At 61.2% G+C, this 22,821-nt stretch overlaps 1 protein-coding gene across 1 annotated transcript in view; it reads right to left on the bottom strand.

Moving 5' to 3' along the window:
- Positions 1-22,821, bottom strand: part of RAI1 (retinoic acid induced 1) — a 70,544-nt gene that overhangs the window by 22,890 nt on the left and 24,833 nt on the right. The window contains 1 exon segment of the mRNA XM_035339070.1: positions 14,766-14,846. The gene's annotated coding sequence lies outside the window, so the exon portion shown is untranslated.

A 22,821-nucleotide genomic window follows, 5' to 3' on the forward strand; every position in this document is an offset into this window, starting at 1 on the left:
AGGGTGCGAATCCTCGCCCAAACCCTGCCGCTTCTCCACCTCGGAGCATCGCTGGCGGAAATGCTCCAGCTGGGAAGCACAACGTGAGCAGACCCCAGCTCCAAACCCGGCCTGGCCAAAATCTGCGGCGAGGATAGAGAAGTGACTTCTCCACCTCCCCTGCGCTCAGGAGCCAGGGGTGCTCGCACGACCTGCAGCTGGGAAGCGTTTTGCCCGGGAAGGATCAAAGCCTTTGCACGACGGGAGTCGCTCCAGCAATCCCCCACATCCCCACCTGAGAGGGGAATTGGGCAGGAGTCAAAGCCAGCAAATGAGCTTTGCCCCGAGGAGGAATTTGGGGCTGTGCCCACGGTGGTTTCTGTGCCGGGAGCACCGGCGCTCGTCCCTTCTTCTCCCCGTGCAGCTCCGGGAAGCCGGGCTGGCACGGGGCAGGCTCCCGGGTGCTGCACATCAAACACAGCCCCGCAGAGGTAAATGTCACGGAGCCGGCCGCCTTGCTTCCCAGCCCTGTATTTTTTTAAGGACAACCTCCTCGACAAGAACACATTTTTCTCATTAGGAAAAGGGGAAAAAAAATAAAAGAAGAAGGCAAACGGCTTCTCCCCCCCGGCCAAGCGCGCGCACACCTGGAGGGCTGCGTGCGTGCGAGGGGAGCGGGGAAGCTGCCAACCAGAGGCATTTTCCAGGGAGCAGAGCTGGGCCCTTCCCCTGCAAAAAATGTAAATAGGAGCCCAGGTGCATGCGGCGTGCGAGCCACTGATATGCTGCCACCAGCAAATATGGTGAGCTGCGAATCCCCGGCACCGCGCACCCGGAGCTGCGAGCGCGAGCTGCTCCAGCCGCCTGCTTAGTTTTGCAAATTCTTTCCTGCTGGCTGAGAAAAGCCAATATGTCTGCTGCTGCTACCGTTACATCGCAGTAATTGTTCAGCACTGGTTATCATCCTGCCAGAAAGGCACGAGCTACCGCTGGGGCACTCTGCTTGCTGTAAATGCGGCGAGATGATTTCCTAGCAAATGCAAGTTTTCCAAGGAAGTGGGTGGAATCTGCTTGTCTCTGATTAGACAGCTTGGGGTTTTTTTTTGTTTTGTTTTGTTTTCCTGGTGCTTTAGAGAGAAAGGGGGGGAAAAAAAAAAAAAAAGAGGCATGAAATATGTGGCTTTCCATCCCCTCTGCCCTGAAACACAGGCTCGCACGCATCCCGGCGATGGTCCCCCTGGGACGCGCAGCTTTGCCCACACTCTGAGCAATGATCCTGTGGAATGAGGCTATGATCTTTCATCAATCACCGCCGAGCGCTTCTCCCTCCCTCGCACACGCGCCGTGCCCGCTGCTGGAGCGCTCTCCTGCAGCTCCGCGTTCCCCAAAAATAAAAGGGCAGCAGGGGGGCACGGAGCCCCCCGGCACGGGCAGGACCCCCGCAGCCCCATGGATGGGGATGGGAGGAAGCCAACGGCGCTGGGCAGCACCCCCTGATGCGGGGTAAGGTGAGGGAGGTGGGATCAGGATGAGTCCCGGGGCTGCAGGCAGGCAGGCAGGTAGGTCTGCCCCCCCTGCCCTTCCCAGGGAGGAAAAACGAGGGGAAACGAAGATTTCCTGACGTCTGGGGGCTCGGAGACCTTGCTGCCCGTGTCCATCTGGCTCGCCCCCTCTCCCGGTGGCGTGCTCCCGCGGCCCCGTCTATCTGTGAATACCAATTATGGTTTGGGAGAATGTATATCTGAGATGTGCAAATACAAAAGGCAGGAAATAAAAGTCATCTCTTACTGAAGAGGAGAGGTAACCATGACTACCTGGGACCTCATTTAAAACTGTGCCGGCCGCAGGCTAAAAGGCAACGCTTCCTATTGTTACACACGTTTACGGAAAGCTTTGAAAACCCGAGCCCCCCTCAAAACCAGCTGGGACGTAAGAATGGAGATGAGAGACACGGGGGGGGGGGGGGGGGGAGCGAAAGGTATTTATTTCTGTTTGCGGGCTGGTTCTGCATCCCCCCTGCGCGAACCCAGCCTGCGCGCTGGAACTTCAAATGAGCATCGCGGAGGGAGCAGCGGCGCCGGCGGCAGCGCCATCGTGGCTCCAGAGCCACGTGGCAACGTGCTGGGGGCTCGCACGGCACCGGCACAGCCGCGGTCAGAGCACCGGGAGGGCATCGAGCAGCAAGAGAGCCCGCGGAGAGCTCCCACCGCCACCAGCGTGGCCGGGATGCGCCAGGGGCTCGGCGTCCCTCGGTGCCATCCCCGGCACTGCTGCAGCGCGTCTGCTTCCCAACAGGGCCGGCTCGAGCGTTTTCTTCTTTTCCTTTCCGAGCAGGAGCCGAACAAATGGTGAGGAGTGAGTAATGAATGCCCCCGTCTCCCCGCACAAACGCCCTTTGATGGTGGCTGTGAATGGGGCATTGACGGAGCGGGGCCGGCCGGCGCAGCACGCTGCCCGCCGCCTCCTCCCCACCTGGGCACGCCGCGCCGCCGGGGGCTGCGCGCAGGGTCCTGCACCCTACAAGGGGGATAAAAAAGCCTGGGAGAGGTGCAGGGCTGGTGCCCAGCCTGGGAAGGATGGGAACCACCAGGATCACCGAGCTGAGACATCTGCTTGCTCTGACTTTTGTGTAAGCACAACCTGGGCCATCCAGGCCAAAGTCCTTAAAAAGTCTCCTTCGGAAACCAGCGGTTTTCCCAGCCTGGGCATTGCGCCGCTCTCAAGTACTAATTTAGCAACAAATTCCCCATTTTGCTGCTTGGTTCAAGAGGCTGCAGCCTCCTAAAGAGGAGCTGGAGGAAGCGAGCCTGTGCCGCAGAGCTTCTGGGCTGCCACCAGTTCTCCTGAGGTTTTCTGGGGACCTGTGAGGAATGGGATGGGGATGGTCCCCCTGCATCAAAGAGTGCCAGGGAGCAATGTCCCTGCAGGGCCACGGCACAGGAGCTGGTGGCTCCTGCACAGCTGGGCTGTGCCAGAGGCACCCTGGAGATGCCACCGGTGCCGGGCGGTCGCTGCTCCAGCCTCAGCCCGTGTGAGGCAGGCAGCGCGTGACGAGCTTTCCCCTCCCTACCCACGCAGATTCCCTACCCACGCACAAACCACGGAGCAGTGCCGGACGGCGCCGCGACGATTCCCCATCGGGAAAAACACAAATCACCTGCAATAAAACCCCGAATGGCAGATGGCACCACCCTGATGGTTTCGCACCGCCAGGCATCGCGGATTCCCCACCCTTATCAGCGAGAAGCGCTGCAGGTCCTGCTGCTGTCTGGGGCGAAGTGAGCCCCGCACCCCTCCGCACCCGTCCCCAGCACCCTCCCAGATCCCGATCCTACGCAAGCGTCACAAAACGCTTTGCCGGGGTGCGGAATGGTGCTGTGGGGTTGGGGTGCCGGCGGGTTTGGGGCAGATGGGCGACGTCCAGTGGTGCTGAGCACCCAACCCCGCTCCCGTCCAGCTGGCGTGAAGCCTGGCACGTGTGCGAGCTCGGAGCACGCTGGGCACGTGGATGTGCCCCTTCGCCCCCAGCACCCCGGGGAGCTCCTGCCGGGCCCACACCTCGGGCCACACACCCGGGCTGCAGGCAGGCGCCCAAGACAGGAATTATGGTCTGTACAAAAGACAATGACAGTGAATCTTGTTACTGGCTTTTCAGCAAACGTAATTCCTTTTTATTAGAAAATTAAAGGGTATGAAAAGCTTTCCAAGGCTGAAGAGCTGAAATGTGCTTTCATAAAATATGCGGCGTCTGATAAAACGGATTTCCTTGTCTGCCTGCCCCGGCCCCCTCCCGCTCCCTGCTGTTATTCTGCCCGGCGAGGTGAAGCCTTTTGCCAAAAAACTGACCCTGCCCTGGCCGCCTGCCCCCTGCTGTTGCAGGAGCACCGAGTGGAGCCCCCCGGGGACCAGCGCTGCCCCCCGGCACCCCGGCTGCGAGACACTCACCTAGCTTGCCCCTGTTTGAGGGCCAGTTTTTAAGTTTTCAGGCCAAATAAAACTCTGAAGGGTGGTTTATCCCCTCCGGGGCTGCAGGTAAAGGCCGGTGAAGGCTCCCCCAAACCGTCACCCCAAGCCCAGCCACGACGACGCACTAATTACGGGCAGGAGGGCAGGTAATGAGAGGCAATGTTGGACAGCGAGACACAGAAGCTGGGTCACTAAGGTAACACGAGGAATCTCATTTTCTTCCCTTTCATGTTTCTCCCTCCTGGTCTCTCATGGTTCCCAGGGTCCAGGCCAACCTAGCAGGTTCCCAAGCTCAACAGTGCCCAGGGTGCACCCCCAAGCGCGGCAGTGCCGGGGTGGTGGCAGAGCTCCTGGCTCCATCTCGCCAGGGCAAAGCGCACTTGGACAGCCCGCCGCGGGCACGGCCAGCAGTGCCAGAGCCTGGCTCGATGCTCGGGCTTTGTGTCTCCACCCGGGCTTTTCCCTGCGCAAGTCCCCAGGGATGAAAGCGAGGAGACGGCCACGGCCCTGGGATGGACCTCGCCATCACCCACCGTGCCGGTGGGCACAAATCAGCACCCCAATGTCATCTGTCGCCTTGTCCTGGTGATCACGCGGGGAAATCCCCAACACCAGCTGGGAGCAGAGCTGGCAGTCCTGGCCGCTGTCCCCAAATGACTCCACGGGGACACTGGGGTGACACAGGGATGGGGACGGGCGCTGGATGGCCGAGCAGCACCGGTGCCCACGCCGCCCGCACCGCAGCAGCGTGCGTCCCGGCGTGCCCCCTCCAAGTGGCACCCGTGCCCCTTCACGCCACAGCCACTTCTCCTTTGCTCCCCGTCCCCTCCCCGCGCCGCCGGCAGCGCCGTGCGTGTGACCGCGTGCCGGCGATTACCACAGGAAGAGCTGTAACGCTACAGCGAGCCTCCGCGCTCAGCCCTGCTACAAATCAGGGTCAGCCGGCAGCGCTGTTAGACAGAGCCTGCCTCTACGTGCTCCTGCTCCTAATGCCTTCCCCAGCGCGCCTAACGGGGACGCAGAGCAGAGCGGGGCGGCTCGGCCCCGTTAAATCCCCCGGGGCTGATGTTTCCCACCCCGGATGGCCCTGGGTGAACGCCGCCGAGGCACGGCCAGGGCGTGTTTTCTCCCCGGCTCGCTCCGGTTTTACCTTTAACATCTGCAAATGCGGTTAAAAGTTTGCTGAGCCTATTTTTAGAGCCTCTCACCACATGCCATTTCTCCATCGTGAGACAGGAAATGCTGATGAGGTTGATCGCCACGGAGCTGCTTTCTCCTCCCCGGACGGCCCCCGAGCGCCTTCGATCCGCGCTCGGTGCCGCGCCACCGGCACTGGGTTCAACTCACTACGGGGCCGCATCCTGCACCAGCAGCCCCGTAACCCCCAAAATCCCCCTCCTGTCCTCCAACCCCATCAACCCCACAAAATCCCCTCGACACCCCTAAACTTTCGCTCTCCCCGTAAAGCCAGGCGGGCGTTGCCGACCTCAGAGCCCCCACCTTGCTCCGTGCCTCAGTTTCCCCAAAGCCACCCCGGGAGCGGTGCCAACGATCCGGCAACTGCTGCACCGCCTTGACGGCGGGACTTGGGGACGTGGTGGTGGCTCTGGGCAAGGGCTCTGCGGGCACCCAGCCCCCTGCTCCCTTGCCCTGCTTCGTAAGAACGGATCTGGAGCTGGAGAGGAGCCCGGGCGCCCCGCCGGGCCTCGACCCTCGTGCTGCGTGCCGCAGCCCCACGCCTGGCTCCGTCGCGCGGTCCCGACAGCCAGCGAGCGCGGCTGGCGCTCGGCGGCGCGGGTACCTGCTGTTTGAATGTCAACACCTCATTTATACATCTTGATTGGCTCTCATCAGCCATGCTGCGTTACACCTGATTGCTCCGAGCCGGCGCGGGGTGCCAGACTGCAGCGCGTAATTTCATTTAATTGGCCCTCCATCCCAAGCAAAATAGAGGAATACAGAAACAATAAAGCAAACATGCCCCCCCCCAACTCTAAAAAACATTAAAACTGCTGCATTTTTAGGGTTGTTTTCCTCATTGCAAACGGACGGGGCAGGAAGGGGGGTGCGGGGGGCTGCGGAGATCCCCTCCCCGTGGTGCCGGTCCCCGCGCGATGCTTTGCCAGCCCGCGGGCTCCCTGCGCCCGCTCTCCCCCTCGGCCCGTGGCGAGCCCGCCGCGTGTGTCACGCTCGCCTGTGCTCCTTCTCCCGCACGTTCTAGCAAACCACTGAGGCTGAAATTTCAATTAAGAAGGAGAAATAATTACCCGCCGCTCCACATTTCCTCTAAAATGGTAGCCAATGCCAGCAAGCCGAGTCATCGCCTCCCGCCGCGTCCTGGCGCAGAGCGGCGGGCTGGCATCCCGGTGACATTTTCAGGATAATGCCAGCCCAGCGGCCGCTTGCTGGTGGCCGCTGACACAGGGTCCGAGCCCATGGGCCCGTGGGGGGCAGCTCAGGCTCCCCCCGCCCCCAGCTCTGCTTTGATTCACCCCGGTTCTGGCCCAGCCACCCCATTTCTTGTGTTGTTTTACTGTGGTGCAGACAGAAATAAAGGGAGCGAGGCTCAGTGGGAACAGACCCCAGTGGGGTTGCAAAGGGCACAAAGCCCTTTTTGGAGGAGGCTGCAGCATCCCACGAGTGTTCCTCTTCACCAGCCAGCCCATAATGGCTGGGGTAGCCCCAAATCCAAGGCACGACCCCACTGCACGTCCCCCCGGTCCAGCCCCGGCCAGCACGGCCCGAGATGCAAATGCGAACCCCAGGCAGAGACAGATGCCAACAGGAGGCTCCACCACCACCGATGATGAAAGCAGGGGCCTGAGGCTGGATGCACCTCGAAGGGCTGCGGTTCCCATCCCACGTGCAGCACCCCTGGCCTCCAGCCCCCCCTGCTCCAGCCCAAATGCCCCCCGGGCGCAGAGCAGCAGGATCGTGGCCCTGGTGGGTGCTGAGCCCAGCACAGGGGGTGCTCAGCGGGCAGAGGTGCTGGGGGAAAGGGGTGCTCCCCGCACCCAGACAGATACGAACACGCCACTGCCCAGCAGCTCGGCGGTGATCTGCTTGTGCTATCGTGTGCTCTGGTACCTTGAGTGAATAGTAATCACGCTCCGGCAGCCCCGGCTGTCCAAGGAGCTGAGCGCGTGCTGCAAGGATTAATTGCACAACGAGCCGGGGTGGTGGGCTCGGTGCCCCCCAGATGGGACCCGTCCTTCGTGGCGAGCTGTGCCAGCACCGCAGAGACCCGGCGGTTTACCCTCTGTGACCAACGGGGACGGGGGCACGTCCCCTGCAGGTCCCCACGCTCCTCTTCCCCCAAGCCTGAGGCTGGAGCGGGGACAAGGGCGAGGGCTGGGAGCCCCGTGACCCCCGAGGCAGGAGCCGCAGGAGCCCCGGGCAGCGATCACAAGAGAGGAAAGCAGCAACCTCAGGCTGCAGATTAGCCTCGTGCTGCAGACGCGGAGGCAGGAACCTCCCGGCGCTCAGCATCTCGCCGGAGACCACACAGGGAGCCCGTGGCCACCACGTGGGGACGGGTCTGCGGTGCCCGGAGCCCCCAGGGGACCCCAGCACGGGCACAACCCGGACGCAAAGCGGGGGCCACGCGTTCGGACCCTTCACCCCCAACGTCCGCACGAGCCCGGTGATTGCTGAGGGGCGGCCACGCTGCGGGAAGCGGCGGCGAGGCCCCGAGCGAGTTTCGGTGCGCTTCCCTTGACTCGCTTCCCGGCTCGGCGTGGAGGAGACCTGAATTGGCCGGCAGCCACGGCGCTCAGCTCTTCGTGTCCCTCCAGCGAGACACATTCCTCAGCACTGCAGCTAAGTGCAGCGCAGCCTCGGAGGCCTTCACCCCTCCTTCAATGATAATTTATGCCCCCTGACCCAGCTCCCCCTTTTAAATCAGGCTGATCAATAGAGGAATCAGACAATCCTTTTAAGAAACTATCTCATCTGATCCTTCCAGCTAATGATCCCTGCTCTCCTCGGGGCTGCTTGCGGATACGGAGCAGGCGCTGCTGGGGGAAGCAGCGGGGAGAGGGGGGGAGGGAAGCCAAAGAGCCAAATTCGGTTTTTACCCTGGCTCTGCATTGGCTCTCCTGGTCTGCAGGGGTGTCAAAGCAGAAATGCCAAGCCCTGGATTTCCAAACAACGTCACGCCTGCAGCCCTTGTCCCTTGTGGGACTCCCAGTTCACCCCATTATAAAAGCTGCGGGGACTGGGACCTGCTGTGGCAGAGAGGCTGCGCCGGCTGGGAAGAAGCAGGAGCGATGGCCGGCACAGCACCTCTGCTCGGAAGAGCTTGGGAGGAGAAAGGCTCGGCGAATTTATACAGCCGAGCCTCCAGAAGGGCTTTATTGACGACGGCTGCATTTCTATTTAACTGGCAAAGTAACAGGGTTAACCAGCGGAGAGGGAAGCATCAGAGAACGCTTTAAGTCTTCAAAGTAAATCAGCTCCTGGAACAAACGCTCTCGGTAGCCAAATGTCCCCTTCTCCTTTGTGTGCGCAGGGCTTTTGACATTTATTACGCCGCCGGAGAGCCACACGCAGGAACCATGCCATTTTCTCATCTCAGGGCTCCTTCTCGCCCCGGTGTGCACCCCGTGCCAGCCGCCTGCTGTGGGGCCGCTCCACCCCTGTGCCCCCGTCCCCTTTTGGGACCTCACCCCGGAGGTGACGCTGGAAACAGGACATGCCCAGGGGCTCAGCACCCTCGGAGCGGCTCCGACGTCCCCGTAATCTCTGCTGCCACCCATGCCCCGTGTCCCTGCCCTGTCTGCGGGGCCAGGCAGCGAGCAGGCGAGGCAGGAGGCGAAGGCAGCGGAGCCGTGCCGCAGCGCACCGCGGCGCAGGTCCTGCCACAGCAGTCACAGTGAATTACAGGGTATTAGAGCCCCGCGCCGCGCCGCTCGCGCAGCAGCAGTCACGGTGAAGGACATGCTATGATAGGACTACGCTCTCCTCCGGAGAATACAGCTGCCGGGCTGGTGAAAGGCGGCGGTATTAGCAGGAGCTGTAGATCCTAGAGCGCTGGTCATGGTGAAGGACACGCCGGTACGGGACAAGCTGGCGCTGGGGTTTAGGCACGGAGGACGCGGCGCGCGGGGACGGCCGTGCCTCGCAGCAAGCCGGGGGACGGACCACGGGGTGCCCATGCGCTCGCCAGCCAGCGGCCATAAACATTTTTAATGAGTCTTTCCTCCTGTCTTTAGCATCTGATTTCCATTCACCCTCTCCACCTGGGAGCCTGGATGATGTGCGCCCAGGTGGCCCAGCTTGGATGGGACCTGCAGATGCCAGGGAGCGTCCCCGGCACACAGGTGACGTGCGGTGCCCAACCTGCCCTCCCCAAAACCCACACGTTGGCGAAGACTGGGAACGGGAAGAGCCTCCCTGACACTAACCATCCCTCCCCACCGCAGCACGAGCCCCGAGCGCAAATTTTCATCGCTGCCATAAATGCGGCAGGAGCGGTGTCCCCTGGTGAGGCATCGAGCGGTGACTAAGAGGAGATGACAATGAAGCGGAGGAAGCAAGGTCTGGCTGCAAGGCAACAAACCGGACCCCGGATCGGGCTCGAAGGGATTTACTGAGGATGTTCCCCCCCAGAAACAAGCCAGAGCCATGAAGCCAGGTTTGCACTGGCCGGGCTTGGCTTTGCACTTCTAGCGTGGGCTCCGTTTGGGTGGAAATCCTGTAAATGCCCCAGGGAAGGGGAGAAGGGCTTCCCTGCACCAGGATGCCGGGATGGAGCTCCAGCAGCTTTGGCAAAGTGCACGCAGAGCCTTCTGCACGGCCCCTGCAGATAAATCTACCCCGCTGAAACGTTCTCAGTGGTAAATGTGGTAGAAATCGTGAACGACTTGACAGATCTACGCGTACTGGCACCAGGGATACAACCAGCGGTGATTTTTTGCTCTGCTCCACCACCGGGGTGTAACATAGCTGCAACAAAACCCACCCGAACGCCTCTTGCCTCAACCAAGGCGGGGATCCAGCCCATTCCCCACAGAGCCGGAGCGAGACTTTGGGCCAAATTCCTCTCCGATGGCTCTCCATCCGCTTCACCGAGTTACCACCGCAGTCGGGCCCGCTCCTGCGATGTAAATCTGTTCATTCTTCTCCCCAACAGTCCAACGATGGCCACGTTTGTTAGCGCAGGAGAGGGACGCATCCTTCGGGAGGGATCTCCTCGGGTACCAGCCATTCCCATCTCTATTTCCTTCACTGCCGGGGACAAAACACGAGCGAGGCGGTGTCTGGTGGCTCTGGAAGGAAGCAGGAATTTCCTTCTGCCCTTCCCAGCCTTTTGATAGGCAGGTGGGGATGCGAGCAGGAATAACTCAATCAAGGCAGCGCAATTTTTAATTAATTGGTAGATCCCTTCACCGGCTGATCGCCTTGGAGACAAAGGGGAAGACTCCTTTAAGACCTGTGTGTGCCTGGTACTCCGAGCCTCCCCTTTTCACCGGCGGATCTTTGGTCTTGAGAGCTGCACAAAAGGAAGAATTCCTTGATCTTTTGCCTTGCCTTTTGCTAAGGCACATGAGGGGGAGCTGGCCTGGTGGTTTTTTTTTTTTTTATGTTGTTGTTTTGGTTTTCTTTTTTTTAAGGATTTCTTTCTGTTTTTTTTTTTTGGAGAACACTAGACCTCCTCCCCCAAAACGCACACAGAGAGGGGTGGGGGAAAAAAAAAAAAAATAAGGAAAAAAAAAAAAAAGGAAGGCGGGGGGGTGAAAAAAAAAAAATAAAAATCCCTCAAACCAAAGACCGCAGAGCATTTCTCCCTGCTCTGTCGACACCTCCTGCCCAGCCCGCTCCATCCCCAAGGGGAGGGAGTTGAAAGGTTCAAGCTACATCAAGCGGTGAGTAATGCAGCGGGAGGCTCCCGCGCGCTGCTCGGGGCCAGGCTCTCGCCCCCTGCAATTGCTCCCCAGCCCGCGGCGGCTGCGCGGGGGCCGGGGCAGAGCCCCCCCTGCTTTGCTCCCCCCCCTCCAAGTGCAAGTGCGATGCAGGAACTTCACAGGCGGTGACTGACACTACAATTATCGATTGTCGGCTGCGAAGGCTTGCTCTCGCCTCCCCCCTCTTCTCGCTTGTTTTCTTGTGTGCAGCAGAGTGCCAGCCTTCTGAGACTGCTGCTGTAAAAGGCTGGGATTGACGGGGTGTCAAGATATCCACTGCCCGTGGCTGCTCACGCTGCCTCGCAGGGGGAGCAGGAGCGCGCTGCTCCAGCCGCTGGAGCTCGGCGGTCTCCCAGATCCAGAAAGGAGCCCCCTGCTCCCTCCTCCAGCGAGATGCTCTCGAGCCGCCGGCAGCTTTTCCAGCCTCAGCCTGGATCTCGGATGCTGGGCTGGAGGAGAAGCCGTGTGCCGGGGAGGGGGGGGAGTCTGCCTGCCCAAAATGAAGGTGCCCGGGATGATCGCCGCATCGCAGTGCCCGTCGCGGGAGGGCGAGAGGTGTCTGGGCCAGGCGAGGTCACTCGGCGAGGCAAGGACGGGGACGGCAGCCACGGGCACCGAGCTCCCTGCCTGCACACGCTGGTACACCTCCAAAGTCATCAAAAGCAATAGGAGCTCTGGCACCGGAGCAGGTTTTGGCCCTGGCACCGCGCGGGCTGGGAATTAATGGATGGGACTTGCTCGGGCAAAAGCTGCAGAAAGACCGGGCGCATCCGCTGCTGTTGGCACCGAAGGCACGGAGCGACCAGAGCAGGGGCTTTCCTGGCAAAGACGGGCGAAGCAGCAGCTCCAGCTGCCCTCCCAGGTCCTCTGCTGAAGGTTGGATGCCACCTCGGGCCCCCCATCCCCCTGTCCCTTGCTTGGCCAGCCACCCCATTACAAAATGGGGACGGTGACCTGCCCACGGAGCGGGTTGCAAAGCCTGGCGGCATCTCGGGATCACCGCTAAGCGCGACGCAACAGAACCAGAGGCAGTGAAACGAAAGCTGTTGGTGTCGACACCTGGCGATGGGAGGACTGGGACTGATGACGGAGAGCCTGCAGCTCCTGGTGCATCGCTGCCAGGGGCAGCGCGCGGCTCCTGGGGAGATCAGCTGCCCCGGGGAACTGCTTGGCCTCCCCGCGTGCCCACCGCCACAGAGCATCCCCAGCGCTCGCTGCTCTCCTTTTCCTCCATGGAAATCCCAACACAGCTGCAAAAGGTTTCCAGGCCTGGGAGGGCGACGGGAGGGGGGGGGGCAGTAAGGACCCAACCCCAGCAGCTTTCTGCTAAAACCTGGGGACAGCCCCCACTGCCCCGCGGTCACAGAGGTGCCATCACCCAACAGGACCCAGCACAGGGAGCAGGGGGTGATGAGACCCCGCTGTAGGGCAGCCCTGTGTGCAGGGCCCCCTGCCCGTCCCCATCCCAAATTGCTGGGCGATGGAAAGGGCAGGAGGAGGGGGAGCTCTCACCTCTCCCGCCTGGCACCCTGGGGGGTTCAGAGTGGCCACATGGCTTTGGCATGACGCCTGTCCCCTCCGGGTGACACTGGGGCTGCAGACAGCACCCTCCAGTCCCCAGGGGCCACACATGGCTCCCTCTGCACGAAGCAGGCTAGCACACCCACTCCCCTGATCCCTAACCCCCCCCGGGGCTCCCCACAATTGCCTCGAGCCCCAGCAGGATCCGTGCCCCATCCCGGGGGTCCTGCGCAGATGACAGCCACCCGCAGCCAGCCTGCAGTGCTCCGGGGGGGTCTCATCGCTTCCTTGGGCACAGCGCATCCATCAGCAGCCACCGAGCCCACCCCGGGGAGCCCGGCATGGGGGGGCCGGGGGTCCTTACCTGCCCGGAGCCTTGGGGGGGGTGACAGGGGGACAGCATCGCGCCCAGCCCCAGCGCAGCCAGCCGCATGCCGGCCCCCCCAAAGCAAGAAAACAGCGCGGCATGAATAACAAAAGCAGCGATCAGTGAAGGCTCTCCCAAGAGGCCGTAAGTTCTTCAATTAGAGCTCTCATTATAGGAACGAGAAACTCCACTCTGTCTTCTGTGCGGCTAACACTTTTTTTTTTCCCCCTCTCTTTTAAAGAAAAAAGGGAGGGAGGGAGAGGAAGGCTGCATCTCTAATGCAACAGACAGGTCTGCCGAGATTCACTTTGGCTCTTATTTTGACTTTCATCTAAAAGAGCTGCCCTGGGAATCCATTAAGTCCAATTTAAATCGGCTCTCCGCCCTCACGGCTTCTCCCCGCCTTCGCCCCCCCCCCCCCCCCCTCCCTCGCCACGGCTCCCTTCTCCCCCTCGGATGCAAACAAACACAAAAGCGAGGCCACGCAGGGCGAGCCGCGAAGGGCAGCCACCGAAGGGCACCCCCGGCACGGGTCCGGAGCCTCTCCCCGGGGACCTCAGCCCTCCCCGGGAGGTCGCTTCCATCTCCATCTCCATCTCCGTTTCCGCACAAATAACCCCCCCCCCCAGAGAACCCCCGGCCATGCTCCGCTACCTCCCCGACCCCACCAGCACCGCCGACGCCTTCGGGTGGCCGGGAGGTGCCAGCACCCGCTTGCGCTCCCCGTCCCCACGCGCCCGTCCTCCCCCCCCCCCCCCCCCCCCCGGGCGGGTTTTCATCTCGCTTTATTCTTTTCCCCGTACGGTCAGCCGGCTCCATTAAAGCAAACTTCCCCTGGCCATAACCACGCGCTTCGCTCTGGGTTTTTCGACCCCCCCGTGGGTGACACGCTCGCGGGATCATTTCTTCGCCTTCTCACCCCCCCCCACCACCACCCCCCCAGCCCGCAGACGCACGCACACACGCAGCCGGCGAGCGGGCGAGGGACAGACCCCTCGGCTTTCATCTACGACACAGTCATTCAAGCTCCGCTTCTGTCGTATAAGCAGTTTTCCAGCTCCCCCCGCCCCCTGCAACGCACACGCTCTGCATTGCATCCTATTCATATGTTTTCAATCATTGCCATTTCGGTATTTAAAACAAAAGCGCACATGCCCGCCCGGCCCCCCCCCCCCCGGGGGGGGGGGCGGGCGGGTTCGGAGCAGCGAGCCCTCTCCCCCGGGCCCCCCCCTCCTCGGCTGGTTTGTTTGTTTATTAATGTCAGCGGCCCGGTTTGGGTATAAATTTGCCGTGGGAGAAAGGGAGCCGGGAGGGGATGTGGAAGTCCCGCTGCGGGAGCTTTCCAAAACGCGCAGCCAGATGTGCGAGCCCCACGACGGCTCGCCGAGCTGCTGGATCCGTTCCTCCTGTCCCCGCCAGCCCCGCTGCCCACCGAAGAAAAGAAAGAGGATAGAGCAAGTTCTCACGTGCAGACAACGGCGGGGGCAGCCAGGCGCCTGGCCGCGGTGGCACCGCAACTTTTGCAAGTGGAGCGGCGTGCCCGCCGCCGGCTCTCCCGCAGGAGAAGCTGCCCTCCCCTCAAAGCCTCCCCCCCGCCCGGTTTTTATTTTCAACTTCAGGAAAAGTCGGAGGCAGAGACGAGCAGAACGCATCCGTCCCCTCCCCGCGCACAGGCGCAAACATCCTCAGCCCCTAGCTTTGTTCCGACACCCGTCCGTTGGCAAGTCCGCGGGGTTCCTGGACCGGTTGCAAATTTCTTTATTACTCGCAGCAAAGCGAAGCAGCCCCCTCCCCGGCGGGCGCCGCGGGGCAGGACACGCACACGGACACCCCCCCCCCCCGCCACCTCGGGGGGGCCGGGGCGGGGCTCCGCGCGGGCGGTCGCCGCCGCACACGAGTTGCACAAGGGAGAAAAAAAACCCCGGAAAAAACCCCGGCCCCCCCCCCCCCCCCCTCCAATCCTGCTGCAGCTTCGATAAAAAGACAGAAAAAGGCAAAAAGCACAAAGATGTAGCTTGCAACAATACCTGCGATGTTCCTTGCTCTCTCCTCTCTCTCCTGCTGTCTCTCTCTCCTCCTCTTCCAGAACACAGTAGCCAGATTAGATCCTTAGAAAAAAAAATGTGAGAAATAGCACAATTCTCTTTTTTTTTTTTTTTCTTTTTTTTTTTTTTTTTTTTTTCGCTTCCCTTCTCAGCAGCCCTTCCGAGCTCCTTCACTAACCATTATTCATAGACCACTAGGGGATATAAGGTAATTAGAAACGGCCCTATAGCATCCAGCCTGAAAATGTAATGCCAGCGGTAGGAGTGGTGGAGGGCTCTGGCTGCGGGCGGCTCCAGCAGACAGGAGAAAGTGCTCGGTGGAGCTAGGGACGAGGTGAGAAGTGGGGCGGAGGAGAGGAGCGAGCGGCCGCCGTGCCCGTGGCTGGCCCCGCAGAGACGCGGCCGGCGGCGGGCAGGGTGGCCGGGGACGCCGAGGGGTTTGTTTGGGTTCGGGGGATTTTTTTATTTTTATTATTATTATTATTATTATATATTTTTTTTATTTATTTTCTTTTTTTGGAGCGGGTCGCCGGCTTGCCGTGCCCGCGCGAGCTGCGCTGGGTCTGTGTGCGTGTGTGTGTGCGTGCGTGTGTGTGTGTTTGTGCCAGGAATAGCAATCAGCAGAGGCAGCACACAGAGCGCAAAAATGCCATCATGCAGGGTCAACAGAAAGCTGCAGACATTTTTTTTTCTCTCTCTTTTTTTTTTTTTTGTAGGCTTAATCCTCTGGAGCGGGGGAGAGCGAAAAGGAGGAGGCTGCTGCCTCCTTTATAGTTTTGATTTTTTCCTCTTCCAGCCTCGCAGGATCAGATTAACCCCCCCCCCCCCCCTTCCCCACCGTGTCCCCCCCCCCCCTCCCCCACCCCGCCGCGGGGCGATGGGGGGTGGGGGGGGTCCGCAGGGGGGGGGGGTGGGGGAAAAAAGGGGGGGGGGGGGAGAGAAGGCAGCGCTGTGGGGGGGGAGGGGGGTGGAGGCAAATGAACAAATCACACCTGCAGCTCTCGGCGCGGCACAGCCAGCTGCAGCCGACCGGCAGGAAAAATACAGGCTGCCGGCGCCGCGCATCTGCGGGGATTTAGGTGCGCGCTGCCCGGATGATTTGGGGTCGGCGGCAGCTCGTCGCCGGGCGCGATGGCTTTTTTGGGGGTGCTTTTAGGATGGGGAGGAAAGGGAGAGCGTAACAAAGAGCCGTCCTTCCCCGCACGCTGCTTTTGTTCCCAAAGGGGAAATAAAACCCGGAGCAGAGGCGAAGGAGGGGGACGGACCCCAGGTGGGGGGAAGGACGGCGTGGGTGGCCCCAGCACCCCGGGGTGCAGCCCCGCGTGCGCCTGCTCTGGCTGAAAGGGTGCGAACGCTCAGCCCTGCTCTGGGCTGCGCTGCTCTAATTGAGGCACAGCCGTTCACCTTGATAGCGCAGCGCGGCACGCGGGGGGCTGGAGAGCTATTTGATCCGCTTCCAAGGTGCTGCCTTCCCGTTCAACCCCTTGCTCTTGAAGGATGGATAACCAGGCCCTCTCTTTTCCCTGTTAATTACTCGAGATACCGCGGATCAAGCTGCAAAACAGACCGAAATCCTCCTAAGGGGACCCAGTGGCTGACGAGGCAGACCGCTTGCTCTCGTCTCCCCAGCCCCAGCCCCACAGCTCCAACCCCACGGCGTGCTCGAGGCCACCCCGGCCTGCCCACGCGTGCCTCTGCAGGATGGGAACGCGAGCTGGGACCTCGTGGCTCTCCGGGGACTGGGCGCTTGTCCCCAAAAGCACCAGCCCCAAACCCATCACGGGGAATTGCACCGCCCCCATTCGGCGCTGTGGGCTGCAACCGCAACCCTGCCCGCCCAGTAAAACCCAGTAAAACCCAGTCAAGCCGGGGTGGGATGTACCCAACAGGCAGTGGCCCCAGCTGCTCCTGCGGGATGGAGAGGAGACGGAAGGATTTGGAAGTTGTATGCCGCAGCCCCGCCAATTCGCGATCCGGTGCGGCCGGGTCGTGTTTGAAATCCCCGGCTCCTGGAATCCCGTGGTTTCGGAAAAATCTCAGCCTCACGTTTCTGAAACCCTGGCTTCGCCGTGTCAAGGAGCAAGGTGGAAACCGTCAGCCCCCCACGAGCCCCGTATGCAAATGAAATCGCCACCGTACGCTTTGTGCGTTACGCGCTGTGATTTCTTCCGGCAGCTCTGGAGCTCCGCGGCTGCGACGGACGGTTTCACAAAGGCCGATTTGGGGATTTCTCAGCACTTCCGAGGTGACGGTGCCAGCCTCGTCCCCGTTCGCGTGCGTGACACCCTGCGTCTGCCTCGGCCTGACCCCGCCGTGCCCGACCATCGCCTACCAGAGCGATTAATGCCGCTCGTTAAACCCTCCGAGCTCCCGGAGGATGCCGCTGCGCGGTTGTGCCGAAGGGAAAGTTTCTTTTTGACAAAATCCGGCACAGAGCCCGTGCCACGAGCGTTGGCTACGGCCCTCGTGCCCCTCGCATCTGGCGCCTGCCTCCGAGGAGCAAATCTCGCCCTGCGCTGCCGCGGAGCCGGCGCGGAAACGCCTCTCCCTGGCGCCCGCCCGCGCGCGCGGAGAGGGCAGGGCTCACCTTGCCAAGAAAAGTCGGAGGCTTCCCTGGCAGCAACCCCCCCCGCCGGGGGCTAAAAAAATAATGACTCATTGCCGTGTCATTTCTGGAGCTGCTAAAACAAAGGCGCTCCGGCTCCGGCGGTGTCTCGCCACGGCGACCTACAAAGATAAGGCTTCCTCCTGCTCCTCCTCCTCCTCCTCCCGGTGGGAAAAATGAGTCCCAGCCCTGGTCCTGCCGGGCTCCAATGGCCCCATAGCTCCGTGGCTCCCACGTGGGATGCGTTTGGTTGCTCTCCACCATCCGAGCCCCTGCAGCCCTCTTGGTTCCCACCACCCGGTGCTGGGGCTGCGCCCCGCGCCCCGCTCTTGGCTCCTGGTGCTCGGGGACCCCGCGTCCCCTCCTCCAGCTCCCACCCGGCGCCACGCACCAGCTCCGAGTGGATCCGATGGGTTTCCATCTCCTAACTTCACCCTTCGGGCTATTTCTAATGAGCTTCCCGGCGTCTCTCGGGACGGCTGCGCCTACAAGGATGCTCCAGCTCCGTCGTATCGCGGTCACTGTACCCAGGGGTGCAACGACACCTTGCTCCTCACACCGGCTCCTCCCGGTGCTTGGGGTGAAGCCATGAGACCCTTTTCCCTCCCTCCCGAGCTGCCCCCATTACAGTCAGGCTTCTGGGGCCTCAAAGAACACATTTTCCTGGTGCCTGCACTGCCATGATGTTCACCAGCGTGCAGCAGCATCGCCCTAGGCAAGGAGCCACCAAGGCTGCCAGTGTCCCCCAAGCCACGCCATCCCCTCGCTGTCCCCGTGTCCCCATCCCAAACCTCCCAGCAGCTTCGTCCACCCCCAGGCTTGTCCCTGCCGTTGGGAGAGGAATCGGGAGCTCGGCTTTCTGCTCCTCCGGTGTTTTAGTGAGTTTCTGGGTGCCCAGCACATCGCTGAAGCACGCCTCTCCAACACCGTTGTGCTCCCTCGGCGGGCCGAAACCCCTCATCTCGAAGGCTTTCCGTGGTGGGAGAGCGGCGATTATTTCCCTCAAAAGGTCTCTTATAATGGAAACCATCTCTCCATCCCTCCTCGGCCTCCTCCCGCCGTGACCCAGGCTCCGTGGAGAGGAGCTCTGCTCCGAGGCAGCGCCGTGTTTCCATGGAAAGAGTGAATAGCCGAGTCTTCCCAGCGGTTTATTAGAATTCCTTTTACTTCGATGGAGAGTTTTAGAGCAAAGTAAAAAGGCTTTAATGTGGGGCTAATGGAGCCCCTGGGAAGTGCAGGAAGGAAATCTCCCCTGGAGAAGAGGAGGCGTGAGGAGAGGGAGGGCAACATTCAAGACAAATTCCTGGACAGGTTGAAATTTTTTGCAGAAGCCATCTCAGGCAGCGAGAAATGGAAATGAATGTTTGTTTTATTTTTAACAGATGTTACAAAAGACCTGCCAGTAATTCAGCGAACGATACAAAACCTAGATCCCACTCACTTTTCCCGGCATGTCTTCCATTCCCTCCCTCTCCTGCTCTGTAAGAATGCTTATTTGCATTTAACATATCATATTTTAAAAAATATATTAAGCAATAAAATAACAATCTTAAGCCACTTCATTTCCTCTTTCCCTAAGGCTTTGGTTTCAGTTTAAATCCTTGGTTGTAGCAGCTATTAATTGTTTTTAATAAATTTCCCTGTCTCCTCCCATTTCCCAAGCCCGCAGCCTCGCCACCGTGGCGGTTCCCCTCTTTGCCTTTCCCCTGGCCCGTTCTCTCCCTGCTCTCGCCCTGCTCCGAGGGAATCGGCAGCTCTTGACTCTGCCAAGTGTTGGGAGCACAGCGACCACCGCCGCTGCTCCCTGCCCGGGGAGATCCAGGGGAAAATCCAGGTCTTGGCTGCGGGGAGGGAGCAGACTTCAGCTGCTGTGCAAGTTCACGTGGATGTGCCACGCGCGGGGGGAGAGGCGGCGCTGAGCCCCCCCAGCATCGCCCAGAGGCTGACCCCAGCTCCGCGGCACCCACCCGCACGTGCAGGATCCCTGGGAGGAACGGTGCAGGATTTGGCCGGCCAGTGGCCAGCTTTGAAGGGGAGCTAAACCCAAACATGAAGCCAGGGTGGTATTTTTGGGGAAAGGGTGAAATATGGCACTGGTGTTGCACACAAAAAAGGAACTGGGAAGACGGCACCGGGGCAGAGGAGCTGAAAGCAGAGCGTGCAACACCGTGCCCTGAATGTGTGCCCTGAATGTCTCGATGTGCCAGGCCTCCTAAAAATTAGCCAGTTTGCCAGCTCCGCGTTTAACCTTTGAGGACAGTTTGACCTTTGACGACACAGCACAAGCCGCAACGTGCCCACTTTTAATGCTTAACCACAGAAAACTGCTCCTCTCCTCCCCGCACCCCTGAAAGAGCAAGGTCCTGCAGAAAGCTGCGGGCAGGAGCACTGGGCACCCCGCCTGCCCGGCGGATGCTGCCCAAGCGAGGGGGAATCGGGCTGATTTTCTGTTCCATTTCCCTTCGGCGCCCCCGCATGCACAGCCCAAGCTGGGTGCCCCACAGCCTCGTGCCATATTCGAGCCCTGGCGATGCCTCGTCTGCAGGATCCCGAGCTGGGAAGGAGGAGAGGGGCTCTGGAAAGCAGCTACCGGGCAGCACAGACACACACGGGGTGCCTCTGCGCCCTTCACAAATCCTCAACTCAAATTCCAGGCAGAAAATGGCATCCATGTGCAGCTCCAGGTGACGGGGGAAAAGCTGGCTGCTTTCGCTGAGCTTCCTCCTCTCCCCGTTACGATCCTGCACCTGGTTAGCAACCGTCGGAAAGAGGTTAATCACAGCCCTTAAATCAGGAACCTTGTTGCGGTATGCTCGGGATGCACATCTGCGCTCTCCACGTCTCCTCCCCGGCGGCATTTGGGAGAAGGCGCCATGCCAAAAAAAAAAACAAACCGCAAACGAGCCCAGTTCCCCCCTAAAGGAGCGACGAGCATCCCAGTGCGTGGCACCCCGCTAATTCCCGGCCCCACGGCTGCGGGTTGGAGGGGTCCTGGTTCCTGCGACGTTGGCAGAAAATGCTTTTCAAGGGCTGGGCTTTTTCTGGCCGTGACGGAGGGGCGGAGGTGTCAGCATCCGTGGGGAGCAATCCGGACTCGGCGCTCTTAGCAGGGGGAACGGCTGCAGCTCCTGCAACCGGCAGCCACCTGGCTCTGCCGCTGGTGTTCAAGCGTTGCAAAGCCTGGCCTGGCCTCGCTATTTCTAGATTCGTCCCAGGGGATCACCCTGCTCTCCCCGTTTTGGGAAAAACAAGCGTTTCTGAGCACCGCAGCTCTTCCGAGGAGAGCCCAGCTGGTGCTCGGCAGCGCTCACCGGCGGGGACGGAGGCTTTTACGCGCGTGCACGCACACGCACGTGCACAGCCGGGAAAATGGAGAGGAATTGATCCCGGAGGCTAAATCTCTTTTGTTCTAGCCCCGTTCCTGTAACTGGATCTCCCCGGGTCTCGGCGCAGCGGATCGCATCGCTTTTCATGCCTTCTCCCGGTGCCAGCTTGTCACATTCCCCCGCCGGCGGCGGGGAGGGGACGCGCGAGGGGCAGCGCTGCTCACGGCGCTTGTTTACCTCGCAGCCGCGCACGAGGGGCGCACGGCGGTAACGAGCAGAAGCCGAGAGGGAGCGGATTGCAAATCCACGGCACGAGACCACCCCCAGCTCACGAGGTGCCCCCGTTCTCCTCCCCGCGGCCCCCCCCCCCCCGTGCCCCGACAGGCTCCTGCCTTTACCCGGTGCCTCGTCTGGGCTGCAGAAATGCTGATTCACGGAGTCCAGCACGGGCAGCACCGGGGAGGCAGGTGAGGAGCCCCGGCTGAGGCCGCTGCCTCTGCACCGTGCCGCCCGCGTGCTCCTGGCCTTCCCCGGGAGCTTTCACACCGGTGATTAGCGCCAACGCCGCGACGCAAAGACGCTGCAGATTAATCTGCTCTGCACTCTTCCTAGCGCCTCTTGCCCAGCGGCTCTCAGAAGCGGTAATTCATGCCCCCAGAGAGCGAGCGAGCTGGTTTTATCCCCATTCTGCATGGGGAAATGCAAGGTTAAAGGATTTTTGCCACGTGCCCGGGACCACGCAGCGAGCGGCTGGGACACCGCGGTGGGGATGGGGACGTCCCCAGGCTTGGTGGCCGTGGAGCGGGAGCGCAGTGCGGGAGGTGAGGCGGGTGGCTGTGCCCGGGGGATTGCTTGGCTTTCCAAGAGGAGCCGGCTGCCTCATGTCAGAGCAATGGGGTGTGCACCTCGGTGTCGAAGGAGGGAGCGGCTGCCCAAGCCTCCTGCTTGGCACAAGGCCGGCTCTCTTCTCTCTAGGGCGACCACGACACCCTGCAGAAGAGCTCAGGTAAACACATCCAACCTATTTTAAGCCATCCTGCCCGTTCAGTCGCATTCAGCATCCCTCCTTCCTCCTCCCTGGGGCCGCGTTTCACCCCGGAGTCACCCGCATCTCTGCGGTGATGGGAACGCTTTGGGACATCAGGCGCTGAGCAGCGCGACGCGACGCACACGCTCCTCACGCTCCTCCCCACGCTGTGGCCACCGGGGTTGGCTCAGCACCACTCTGCCCAAGCAGGACCCAGCCCGAAGCAGGTCATGAAGGAAGCAAGAGCTGGTGAGCCGGGCAGCGAGGCCAATGCCTCCCCGAGCCCTCTCCGTGCAGCACCAAGGGGACAACAGGGCACGGGCAGAACAGCCCCGGCCACTGCTGCCTGCAGCACCAAGGCTCAGACCTAAAACCACCTTTCCCTTTATCACCCTCGTGCTTTGCAGGGCCGTGTTTAAGCCGTGCCGCTCCCCTGATCCCCTGTGCACGGGTGACCGCCTGCCCGCAGCTGGCGCGGGTTCCTCTCGGCTCACGGGGCTTCTGAATAGATTTCCACCATGCAAATGTAAAGGCCCCAGTGGGTTTGAATAGGAGCCCTTGAGGTATTATCTCAGCAGTGCCTCGAGGCAACCACCTGAATCCTTCCATGACTCGCCGGCCTGCTGCAAAAACCCGAAATGTCTCCAGCGGCGGGGGATTACGGGCAGAAGAGGCTCCTGGGGACCCCGCAGACAGGCACGCCGCTGCCGGCCGTGCGCACCCAGCCCTTGGAACACGAGGCATGGTAATGCCAAGACACCCAGGCAGGAAACCGAGCTGAAGTTTTCACATTAATCATATCAAGCTCTATTCTTTTTCATCTATTTCAAGGCGAGTCAAAAAGAGGTTCACACTCTCCCCTGGCAAACCACAGAGGATGACGTGAGCCTGTCTCTTGCATTGCAAGTAGAGTGTGTCAAGCAATTAGCAAGTAATCAGGAATTCAGATGTGGTGGGCAGGATACGATCCCTCAAAGCGCTGGCAGGAGCAGAACCCAGCCCGGAGATCCCCATCAGGCAGGGAAGGCAGCAGAGGGAGCAGGGGCTGTTGGTGAGCTGTCCTCGCGCAGACACCGTGCC

This window comes from Oxyura jamaicensis, chromosome 14 (assembly GCF_011077185.1).
Source record: "Oxyura jamaicensis isolate SHBP4307 breed ruddy duck chromosome 14, BPBGC_Ojam_1.0, whole genome shotgun sequence".
In the NCBI taxonomy this organism is placed as follows: Eukaryota; Metazoa; Chordata; class Aves; order Anseriformes; family Anatidae; genus Oxyura; species Oxyura jamaicensis.